The following is a 13,084-nucleotide window of genomic DNA, read 5'->3' as shown; positions in this document are numbered from 1 at the left end:
TTTTGGTAACAGATTACCTCAAGTCCTTATTCATGGCACCCTGATAATTCGACAATATATAAGTGTAAAGTACTACAACCGCTTTTACAAACCATTCCAAATACGATCTTTCAACAGGATATCGCAAGACCTCGTATTGGAGTTATTACAAGAATCTGGTGTGTAAAGACTTTTGAGTGACCATCAATATCAGCTGATTTGTCACCCATCGAACTTGTGCGGAATATGGTAAGCCCAAACCTAAACGATTGCCACATCCTCCAGCGAACTTAGAAGACCTGCAACATTGCCATAAGAAGAATCTGGTTGAGTATTCAGCAATATGATGTAAATACTTCAATTCGATCAACGACCCATTAGGGCAGTCAATGAGGGTATTTGGCTCCGAATTCCATCCTACTACATCGATTTACTTGATATTTTTACAGTAAGTAGGGAATAGCTCAAGAAACAAATTCTACCCCATGCAGATGTGTGCTTTTATCGTGGGGGTGGCTCCCACCCCTACTCGGAAGTGGAAATTTTTGTGGTTAAAGTAGCCACGGAAATGGCTAGAAAACCTAATTCTAAGCAAAAACTGTTCTATAATTTTTTTTGAAAACTCAATAATTTTTGAATTATGCGTGGTTGAAAATTGACCATTTTCATTGAAAAATGACACGTTTCCGGACGGTTTTTTGCGAATACCCTAAAAACTGTGCATCTAACGAAAAAAATTTTGTAGCTTACAAAAAATAAAAGAGATTTGTTCGTTCATAAATCTTCTAGTTATAATACAAAAATAGATATGGTAGGTGAGAAGAGTTTGTTTTTTTGGTGTATGCTCAAATAGGTGTATTTAACCTGAAATAACAGAGAAACGGTAGATTTTACGTGTATAATGGTACAAATACCTTTTATAGTGCTTGAAAAGCCCTTTAAAATGAGCAACATTTAATGTCAATTACATTTAAACTGAGCGAGGTATAGTGCAAAAAATTGATGACTAACGTATTTTAAGAAAAAATGAGAAGTATATTAAATACACCTCATATAACCCCTTATGTGTCAGAATTTAAATATATCGTTTTCCTTCTACAATACTTTTTATTGTAGTGTTATTTTTATGTTCAAAACGTTGGACGGGTTTAAAATGAATAGTTTTTGAAAAAAATAAAATCAAATTATAGAGCGCATTTTTAAATATTCTTAAAAATCTTCCTTTTTCTCCATGTACCTCGAAAATGATAAGAGATACGAAAAAAAGATACTGCACAAAAATTTAGGCCCTTTTTAGATAAAAGATTTGTTTTTATTTTGCATTACTGTGTCTCTTATCATTTTCAAGTTATATGGAGAAAAAGAAAGATTTTTAAGAAAACTTAAAAATGCGCTCTAAAATTTGATCTTATTTTTTTTTTCAAAAACCGTTCATTTTAAACCCGTCCAACTTTTTGAACATAGAAACAACACTAAACAACAAAAAAAAGTATTGTAGAAGGAAAACGATGCATTTAAATTCTGACGAATGAGGGGTTAGATATACTTCTCATTTTTTCTTAAAATTCATTAGCGATAAATTTTTTGCAGCATATCTCGCTTAGTTTGAATGTGATCGACATTTAATATTGCTCATTTTAAAGGTATTTTCAAGCACTACAAAAGGTATTAGTATCATTATACACGATTTGAGCATTGCACTAGGGATGGCAGTTTTTGACAAAACACCGGTTTTCGGTTATACCGGTTTTTTTGCTTACGGTTTAACCTGGCGGTTATAACCGACCAAAAAAACCGGTTTTTCCAAAAACCGGTTTTCGGTTTTTTAATCCAATAGGTTACAATGTTACATTTACAATGCACTTTAGTTTGCGATACTCCACTAGACTCGATACTCGATATCAATAATATCAAAATTAGTACTATCGAAAGAACATCAATATCAATATAAATAAAACACAATTTTTAATAAAACCATGTTATTCTATTAATTATTATATTTATTTTTTATTTTATTATTATTATATATTTATTGATTATTATTAAATATAATATAGCGTAAGATTAATATATGTATACATATTGCAATAATATACAATTTAACCCAACCATTTCAACTTAGACAAAATTTCCCAGACTCTTTCAAATGGGATTTAAAAAAGATAATATCAACATAAATATTCTACTTAAAAATAAATTGGATAATGCAATTTATCTTTTAATTTTATTACCATCAAAAAAAATTTATCATGTACTTTTTTAACACGTTTGTATATTCTTGTATAATAGGTACATTTTAACTCATTTAATACTTCCTGTATGGGTGTATCATTTTGAAAACGTAGGGAAATCTTTGGAGATTCGTATTCGTAATCGGTAATTAAATATTCATAGTCAGACATTATTTTTGGTAATCAGAAAAAGTCATTCACCCACTTTCAGTGTCAAGAGTCAAGTGTGAAAAATAGATGATGTTTACGTCTACTTCACCAGATCACTTCTTATGTAAATATTATGATTACAAATACATTTTCAACGAAATATTATAATAAAACTAAATTGATCCTGGCTGATGTGAGTTTGCACTTTCAGTTTGCTTTTGTATTTATAAAATAAAATTTGAATTATGGTTTTATTTGGAATAATTACTTGAGAATAATAATTATGATTGGGATCCAAAATAATACCTAACCTAATCCTAATCACGGTAAAAACCTAATAACCGGTTTTTACTTTAAAAAGAAAAAACCGGTTATAATCGGGACAAAAAAACAACCGGTAAAACCGGTTACTGCGAAGTAAAAAAACCGGTTTTCGGTTAAAACCGGTAGGTTTTTCCCATCCCTACATTGCACCAAAAAAACAAACTCTTCTCACCTACCATATCTCTTTTTGTATTATAAGTAGAAGATTTATGAAAGAACGAATCTCTTTGCTTTTTTATAAGCTACAAAAATATTTTGTGTAGTTTTTTCGTTAGATGCATAGTTTTTAGGGTATTCGCAAAAAACCGTCCGCAAATTTTTCAATGAAAATGGCCAATTTCAACTGCGAAAATCTCAAAAAGTGTTGAGTTTAAAAAAAATATTATATAACAGTTTTTGCTTAGAATTAGGTTCTCTAGCGGTTTCCGTAGTTATTTTAACCAAGAAATTTTTCACCCCCGAGAAGGGGTGGGAACCACCCCCAAGATAAAAGCGCACATCGGCATAGGGTAGAGTTTGTTTCATGAGCTATTCCCTACTAACTGTGAAAATATCAAGTAAACCGATGTAGTAGGATGAAATTCGGAGCCAAATACCCTCATTGACTGCCCTATTAGGGATATATGCCTCTCCTAACTCCTTCCATCGATCTCTATCCTGAGCAACACATCGGCATAGGATATATTTTGAATAAAGAGATAAGAAGAGGCTATTCCCAAAATTGCATTAAAAGCCATGCAGAAGGATAGAATTCGGAGGTAATACCTTATTCTTGCTCCCATTGACTGGCGTAATGGAATAACTAAGTGTATAGACAAATCAAGGACGAGCCACTCATTATTAATATTTTGACGAAAATAACGAACATTATAATGTATATTTCCATTAAAAAATATTTAAAAAATATTTTCCCTAGTAGGTGTTGATTTTTTTGGTCATCAGTAAGCACCCATAGTGTAGAACTGAGGAAACTAGCAGAATCTAACCGAATAGGTAAGAAAAGGATACGGAGAAAAAACACTCCGAGAAAATAGAATAGAAGAACTAAGTAAAAGAATAATTCGAATTACCTAATATAGACATAAAACTGGTATACAAAAACAATAGTAATATGCGATAATAATAAACTACGTAAAGACATAGGTAATAAAAAGGGGTCTACACTACCTTTTGTAGAAGCGATGGTATTATTTGTTTTGATGCACAATCAATTTTAAAAGAGATCTTACCAATATTATTTATTTTATAGTCACAGAATCGCCGGTGTTACAAATCCGAGTCTCGTAAAAATAAATATAATTATGAAGGATAACATATATGTTAATAAAATAAGAGACTAATAATAATTCCGGTTTTTCTAAGCTATTTGTAGTCAATGTTAGTGTATTTTTATACTCCGTTTTATTATTATAGCTATAATATTTTTATCTAACGTACCTAGCCCGATCAAAGAACAATCTGACCCAAAAAAAAATAAAGGAAGGATGAAAATTTGGGAATAGGTAGTTGAAATTGTCTATTATTATATAAGAAAATGTTTACAATTCTACACCCCCTCCATTTTACAAAAATCGAGGGGAATACTAATTCTCGGGGGTGAAAAAATATACATTCAAAATACGTCCGTAATTAGATAAACTGACTAATTCTAAGCAACTTTTGTTCTATAGATTTTTTTCACTAAGTCAATACTTTCTGAGTTATTTGCAAGTGAATATATTCATTTTTAACAATAGAAAACATGTTTTTCGACGGTTTTTCCCAAATAATTCAAAAAGTAAGTATTTTATCGAAAAAGATATTCTTAGTAAAAATATAGCTTATAAATAGCCAAAAGAATGGTGTACGTATGAAGTCTGTATACCTATACCCAGTAGAAGCGCAGTTATACTAATGAAAGGTATGTCCTTATTTGTCCAATTCCAAATCGAATATTTCAAAGTGAAATAACCCAAAAGCGGACCACTTTCCGTGGAAAACTCATTAAAACTTTTTTAAAGTGTTTAAAAAAAGGTTTATTTTTGTTTTTTTTTTAAACTTAGCTATGCTCAAAATATTTTTGCTCCCTTTTATATTTTGGTAAAAACAATCGCGAAAATACCCCCTAATTAGCATCCCAAATAAAATTAATCGTTACCGCTTCACAAGTTACTTTATTTATTTATTCTATATAATGATCTATAAGTTTTATTGGTTCAAACTGCTCGGTTTTGAAATGAATTGGTTTTAAAATAATTTTTTTCCTAATTTTTAAAAAAATTCCTTTTTTTTTCAAAATAACTTAAAAATTATTAGTAATACCAAAAATCTCAAACAGTAATAAAATGTACGTTTTGCTTTTCTGATTATTTTGGATTTTTTGTTTTCCTGGTAGACAAAAATTGGTTATGCTATGACTGTTTATAAAATTTGCATACACTCGTGATTAGTGACTTGTTCAAGCCATTTTAACTACAGCCTTTTCAAAAAGAAGCACTTTGAACCGATGAAACTTACAGATCATATAAATAATAAATAAGAAAAGTAAAGTGTGAAGCGGTAACGATTAAATTTATTTGGGATGCTAATTAGGGGGTGATTTTCGCGATTTTTATACCAAAAAATAAAAAGGACCAACAATATTTTGAGCGTAACTCACTTACTTTTAATGTTTAGAAGTTCTTTTAATAAACAAAAATAAACCTTTTTTTCAATAATTTAAAAAAGTTGTAGTTAATTTTTCCTGAAAATGGCTCCGTTTTTTTGGTTATTTCACGTCGAAATATTCGATTTGAAATTTGACGAAGAAGGACCTACCCTTCATTAGCTACAACTCTGCTTCTACTGGGTCAACAGACTTCATGCGTACACCATTTGTTTCACTTTTTTATAAGCTATATTTTTACTAAGAATACTTTTTTCGATAAAATACTTACTTTTTTTTTTGTTAAAAATGGTAATGGTTAAACTGGTAAGTGGTAATTTTCAAAAACTTCAGGAGAGGACGTAGATACCGGCTACCAATTACTTCGTACAGCATCTTAGATGCAATATTCGTGTTCAGCAACCTCAAAAACCCCGATATAAAAGATTTTATAAAAAACCCCGAGACGACGTCCATGCCGGACACTAGGTGTCTCGTATAGCATCGCCGCAGCAATATTCGTGTTCAGCGACCTCAATTACCTCGAGATAGATAGACAGATAGACCTTCATTTTTTAGACAGATTTTTATAATGATTTCCATAAAACTCCAGAAAACGCCGTGAATACCGGAAATTTTTGAAATTGGGCCAATAACTGAGGGTTTGTAGGAGGACTGCAGAAGCGTCTTTTTGAAATTCGAATTTTCAAGTTATGGGCCTAATAAATATGATCAAATCCATTTCCAATGGGATAAAATGGGTTTTCAAGCTCCTTAAATCCTATAATTCCTTCAGATATCATATTTGACCTTAGATGCGTTGGACCCTACTTGTCAATACCTTTCAAACTCAAGTTTAGTGATCAAAATCGGTTAAACCGTTTAGAAGTTATAGAGCTCCAAAAGAGTAACCCATTTAGCCATTATCGTTGAAATGGTCTAATGGTTACAACGCTAAACTTGATCAAGCAATCCAAGTTCATTTGCCAGCCATGCTAATATATTTTTTCAATCTCTTGAAAAAGAAAAAAATCTAGTATACATTCGATGGACACAAAGAATTATTGAAAAAAACTTAAGACCGCTGCGTTATAAACTCAGAATGCCCTATAACAAATTTAATGTCATAACCACTAGACCATTTGGGAGATAATGCGGCAAAAGCGATCATTTTAATGTTTAACGTGTAATCGAGAAACATTACATTCAAGTTCATACTCGTATATTTAATTTATAAAATACTTTAAAAAACTTCTAAAACAAGAATAAAAAAACGCGGTAAAAATGAGTGGCGTACACAATATTCCAGCTACAAAAGAACTGATATGAATATTACGTGGCGCAAAAATTTATTTTCATTTTGATAGAAAATAAATAAGAGTACGTTTGATAAAATTTGCAGTTTGAGGCTCATTTGGGGCGCGCTTTACTTGAAATTTAGCAAATACATAATAAGGAAATATCTTTCAAAATAACATAATTTTAATTTCCATCAAAACGAAAATACATGTTTACACCACGTAATCTTCATATCAGGTATTTTGTAGCTGGAATATTGGTCACTCATTTTTACAGCGTTTAACGGTTTTTTTATTCTTGATATTTGACGTCAATCCAATTATAAATTATGACGATTTTCAATAAACTCAAAATATGTAAATTTCTTTAATTTTCTCTTACATCATCTCCGATGCGTGATTTGTGTGGACAGCATCTATCAATTTGATCTAAGCTAACGAGATCCATCAGGAAGAGTCAAGTAAGTCAGGAAAACTTTACATAGAAAACATAATTCCATCGCTGGCGAACTTTCTTCTTCTCTCTACTTCGTAACAATATGAGAGGAAACTCGCAAATCGTATTTTCAAATAAAAATATAATTTTTACAACTCGAATATAATCAAACCTGTTAGAAGTTCTCTCAGGAAATTTTATTTGGCAGAAAGTTTCTTTGGAGATAAGTTAAAGTCAATAATATCTGTTTCAATTGGAAGAATTTTACTCCCGACCTTTCTAAACTTTACGTCTTTAAATTTAACGAGCTTATTACATTAGCGGCACAGTTATAATTTTAAAAGAAAAAAGAAAACTTTAAATTTTTTATTCTCTCTCTCTATTGCCGTTCCTCCTTATGGGGCATAGGGCGCTCTTGCGTTTCTTAGCCAAAAGTGAAATATGGCTGATTGGTTAGATTAGCGCATTCTCTTCTGTTTTATTCTTTCGAGATTTCTTCTACAAGTCTTTTCCATTTTTCTCTATTTCCCGCTCTCTGTTTGACTTCTCTCCATCTCAGGCCAATTCTTTCATGATCTCTTGTTACAGTTCTTCTCCAGCTATTATCGGGTCTTCCTCTTCTTCTTCTTCCGTCTGGCTGGTATTCGAGCGCTTGTCTTGTTATATTATTTCGATCTTTCCTTAGAGTATGTCCGATTTATTTCCATTTCCTCCTTTTAATCGTGACCGTTATTTTCTCTTGTTTTGTCCTTTTTCATAGATCTATGTTTGTTATTTTATTCGGCCAGTATATTTTCAAGATTTTTTTCAACGATTTATTTATAAAGGTTTGTATTTTTCTTTGTAGTTGTCTCTTCCTCTCTGCGCCATACAATAATATACTCTTCATACAGTTGTTAAATATTTTGGTTTTGGTTAATTCTGATATATCGCGTGTTCCAGATTTTCTTTAATGAGTTATATACATGTTGTGTTTTTACTATTCTTTTTCCTACATCTGATCTACTACCACCTGTTTTCCATGATTGATCCGAGATATGTAAAGTTATCTACCTCCTCTATTAGTCTTCTATTTATTTTAATTTTAGTTTCTTGGTTGCTGTTTTTTAAGAGTTTGTTTTTTTTGTATTTATCTTCAGGCCCATTACGTTGTATTTTAAAAGCTTGTCGATCTTCTTATGCGTATGGCTGCTATGTTCGGTTAGGAGACAAATGTTGTCTGCGAACTCCAAGTCCTGCAACTGGTCATGCAAATTCCACCTAATACCTATTTATTATCGCTTACTTTCTGCATAATCCAATCCGATATAATTACGAATAATGTCGGGGACAGCACGTGTCCTTGTTTAACTACACTTTGTATAGCTATATCTTCTACCATTTCTCTCGAATGTTCCAGTCTCGCTCTATATTCCTTGTAGAATGGTATGATCATGTTAATACATTTCATTGGTAGGCCATACAGTTTTAGAATCTTCCACATTTGTTCTCTGTTTACACTATCGAAGGCCTTTTCAAAGTCAATAAACATTATGTTTATATTTTTTTGCTGTTCACTAGCTTGTTCCAAGATAATTCTTGGAGTACAAATGTGGTCGATAGTGGAGCGTTTAGCGTGAAAGCCTGCTTGGTTGCTTCTTATTTTCTTGTCTAGCTCTGGCTTCAGTCATTCAATATGATCTTGGAGATTATTTTGGATGTGGCACTTAGCAGTGTTATTGCTCGCCAATTCTGGCATTTACTTAAATCGCCCTTCTTTGGTATCTTAATGATTACTCCCTCGTTCCATTCCTTTGGGAGCGTATTTTTTATTAAATTCACCTAAATAAAAAGAATTATTAAAAGAAAAAATAGTAAATCTTTATACACGGCAGACTTACTCATAACTCATTACGATGTCTTCGAGAGAAGATGCTTTGTGCTATTTAGGAATTTTATCGTATTATATACTTCGTATCGTATCCTATCGTATTATATAAACTTACGTGCATAGAAACCGGCCCACTTAAAAATTTGGTCATTTTTGAAGTCTCGTATTTCCTAAACCTGTTGGCCGATTTAAGTGATTTTTTTAATATGTTATAGCCTTATTCTTCAAAAATATCGCTGTGATAATATTATTGCTAAACAGGTAAGTTTATTTTATACCGGGTGTAACAATGATAGTGTGTTTTTTCCTCAAAGTTCGGAACACCCTGTGGAAAATTCTAGCATATATAAAATATTAAAATTAAAACTCAACTGTAGCCTTAGGCTTTCTTAACATTTTGCTTTTTGATACATTCGCTTATGTTGTATAATAAAAAAGTTAGGTATTTTAATATCTAGCAACGTTCTTTATCAATATAGGCTGTTTCTAAATAAGTGCGGAGGAAAGTTTAAGGGGAAATTTTGCATGTAAAAAAAAGGCCGTTTCATTTATAAACATAATGTCCGCAAATGCTTCGTTTTCGAGATACGGAATTTTTTTTTACAAACTGACTATTTATTTACTGCTCTATAACCGGTTGAGATATGCAAATGAAATTTGGTAGGATTAAAAAGTAGTTTTTGTGCATTTTTTGGCATACAACTAAGAATTTTATATTTACCATTGGCGTGCATACAGGTCATATTACCCGGTCATATTAACCGTAGGCACGCCAATGGTGAATATAAAATTCTTAGTTGTATGCCAAAAATGCGCAATAACCACCTCTTAAAACGTACCAAATTTTATTTGCATATCTCAACCGGTTTAAGAGCAATAAATAAATTGTCAGTTGGTAAGAAAAAATTTCAATATCCCGTATCTCGAAAACGAAGCATTTGCGGACATACGTTTATAAATGAAACGATCATTATTTTTCATGCAGAATTTCGTCTTAAAGTTTGTAGCACTTATTTAGAAAAAACCTGTATTGATGAAGAACGTTGCTAGTTGTTAAAATACCTAACTTTTTTATTATTCAACATAAGCGAATAAATCAAAAAGCATAATGTTAAGAAAGCCTAAAGCTACAGTTGGGTTTTAATTTCAATATTTTATATACGCTAGAATATTCCACAGGGTGTTCTGAACTTTGAGAAAAAAACACACTATCATTGTTACACCCGGTATACAATAACACTTACTTTTTTAGCAATAATATTATTTCACCGATATTGTTAAAGAATAAGGCTATACTCGGCTAATTAGCAAAATTCATGGAAAAGTTATTTACCAGCAATTTTATTGCTGGAATCGAATTATAAGATCCTATATATTAATAATATAGGTATGCAAAGTCCGCAGATAGTGTGCTACTTTCTTTATAAACAAAATGGCGCCGACAAATCGTATTTTTTTCAATTATTGCTCTATAACTCCGAAGATTTTAACGTTACACCAAAAATACTCAAATAAAAATTCACCCCAATTTAATTCTACATAGAGGCATGTTTTTCCCGATTTGCTCCGACGAAAATTTTCCTCGGAAAATGTGGGTTTTACCAACAAAATCTCGAATTTTCAAATAAATTTTTTGGGCCAGTAAATTCAGAAGCTGGTTAAAATGAAACGAATATTTTAGCAACAATTCAATTGTTAATTAACAATTTACAGTCGCAATAACAACCAAAATAATCATGAGACATTGATCAAACTTAGAAAGATTATAAAGGTGTGATGCCTATTTAATATTTTGTCGACAAAATATAAATTTTTAATTTTTTGCATAATCTTTAAATGTTTAAAAAAATTGTTATAAACAAATTAACATTTCTTAGAAATTGTCTATTATATTCTAATTTTAAAAAATACTAAAAATGCGTATTTCATAGGTCTTGAAAATGAATGCTTTAAAAAAATTTTTCAACCATTTGCAAAAAAGTTAGGAAACAGCAAAATAAATATACGATATCTCCATTGTTTATAATTTGTTTTAATTGTTTCAAAGCTTAAAAGTGAGTCTATGGTACAATCTAATTACTCACAAAGAATGTCAAAAATTAGTGCAATGGTTATATTTTAATCAAAGATTAAAAATACTTTTTTTTGTAATTTTTAGCGCGAAAGTAGGCTTGATACAGAGCCGGAGGTTCACTCGAAGCGACTGACACGCTTAAACTCGCGCGAGTTGTGTATGTAGGCGGGTAGCTACGGTGCTGTATTATTCTACTTTCGCGCGTGTAAATTACAAAAAAATATATTTATAATCTTTAATTAAAATATAACCATTAAGCTGATAATCGATATTGTTTTATAAATAATTAGCTTGTACTTTAAACTCACTTCTACGCTTTGAAAGAATTTTAGAAAATTATTAACACCGTAGTAATCGTATGTTTACTTTGCTGTTTCATAACTTTTTTGCAAATGGTTGCAAAAAAGTTTTAAAGCATTCATTTTCAAGATATTTGAAATGCGCATTTTAGCTATTTTTTAAAATTATAATATAATAAAAACTTTCTGAGAAACGTTAATTTGTTTATAACTATTTTTTTTTAAACATTTAAACATTATCCAAAAAAATAATTAATTTATATTTTGTCGACAAAATGTTAAATAGGCATCTCATCTTTATAAGATTTCAAAGTTTGATCAGTGTATCATAATTATTTTGGTTATTATTGCGACCGTAAATTATTAATTAACAATTGAATTGTTGCTAAAATATTCGTTTAATTTTCACCAGCTTCTGGAACTATAATCTAAACCAAGAAGACTTTTAAGTCACCAAATTATTTAATTATTGGTAAATAATTACTTATCTAAAACTTTATTTGAATATTAAAGATTTTGTTGGGAAAACCCGCATTTTTCGAGGAAAATTTTCGTCGGAGCAGATCGGGAGAAACACGTCTCTATGCATAATTTAATCACGGTGAATTTTTATTTGAGTGTTTTTGTTGTAAAGTTAAAATCTTCGGAGTTCTAGAGCAATAATCGAAAAAAACACGATTTTCGGGCGCCATTTTGTTTATAAAAAAAGTAGCACACTATCTGAGGACTTTGCATACCTATATTATTAATATATAGGATCTTATAATTCGATTCCAGCAATAAAATTGCTGGTAAATAACTTTTCCCAAAAATGGCCTATTCTCCGATAATCAGCCCAGACTAGGTACTATAACATATTAAAAAATAACTTAAATCGGCCAACAGGTTTAGGAAATACGAGACTTCAAAAATGACCAAATTTTTAAGTGGGCCGGTTTCTATGCACGTAAGTTTACTTTTAATACTAATAAAAAAAGACAAAATCGAAAAGTGTGGGTAACAAACAAAATATCATAGATAAGAGGGTAATATTTTCATCAGGAGGATAAAACAACCTATAAATAATTAGGTTTACGCAAAAACCAATAATCAAAAAAGCTTAAAATAGTGTTTTACGGTTTTCTCAAAACTTATAAAATGTAACTTTTCTCCTTTCAACAATAAACGATTGAATTCTTTCTAGGCAATTTGCTTAATTAGTGAAAATATAAGTGTAACTTTAAACGCAATAACATGATGGCTCGAGGCTCGCGGCTCGTGGCAGTGATACACGTACGGGTTACGAGTAAGATTTCAAACTTGTTGGATCGACGGCGGACTTAAAGTACGCGTACTTGCTGTGATACACGCGCGAAAAAGGTCGTCGAGCCATAAGTTTGCGTACTTACTCGCGTGTGTATCACACGCTTAATAACTGCGCGCAGGTGCACTTTGGAAAGGCCCGTTTAAATACGAATGATTTTTTGCACACGGACTCGGCGCTGACTTCGCAAACCAGCGTGTACTATGGACGCGCCCCTGTACGGTAGCCTGGATACCAGGGCACGAGGGTCATAAGGCTAATGAAAAAGCAGATGAAATGGCCAAACAAGGCTCATCAATGCCGAAACCCTTTTGCGGCGTTGCAAGGTCAGTATCAAGATCCGCAAAAAGTGGGTAGCTCACAAATCCCTGGAATGGTGGAGGAATTCACCAGGACACAGACAGCTGAAACAGTTCGTTACAGGACATTCACCAAAATTTACATTAGACCTAATAAGCAATGACAGGAAAACAGTCAAAGCCATCATTGCCATAGTA

The 13,084-nt window shown here is 31.5% G+C and overlaps 2 protein-coding genes across 3 annotated transcripts in view; one reads left to right on the top strand and one right to left on the bottom strand.

The window, feature by feature from the left end:
* Positions 1–13,084, top strand: part of LOC114333350 (uncharacterized) — a 941,557-nt gene that overhangs the window by 752,910 nt on the left and 175,563 nt on the right. The gene's annotated exons all lie outside the window — the stretch shown is intronic.
* The window catches only part of LOC126879969 (venom peptide HsVx1-like), a 45,229-nt gene that overhangs the window by 15,407 nt on the left and 16,738 nt on the right, over positions 1–13,084 (bottom strand). The window contains exon 1 of one of the 2 annotated variants that reach the window (XM_050643395.1): positions 3,852–4,014. The exons of the other annotated variant lie outside the window; for it this stretch is intronic. The gene's annotated coding sequence lies outside the window, so the exon portion shown is untranslated. Of the gene's footprint in view, positions 1–3,851; positions 4,015–13,084 lie in introns of those variants that run through there. 2 annotated transcript variants of the gene reach the window in all.

This window comes from Diabrotica virgifera, chromosome 2, assembly GCF_917563875.1.
Source record: "Diabrotica virgifera virgifera chromosome 2, PGI_DIABVI_V3a".
In the NCBI taxonomy this organism is placed as follows: domain Eukaryota; kingdom Metazoa; phylum Arthropoda; class Insecta; order Coleoptera; family Chrysomelidae; genus Diabrotica; species Diabrotica virgifera.
This window is presented reverse-complemented; position numbering and strand designations above follow the sequence as displayed.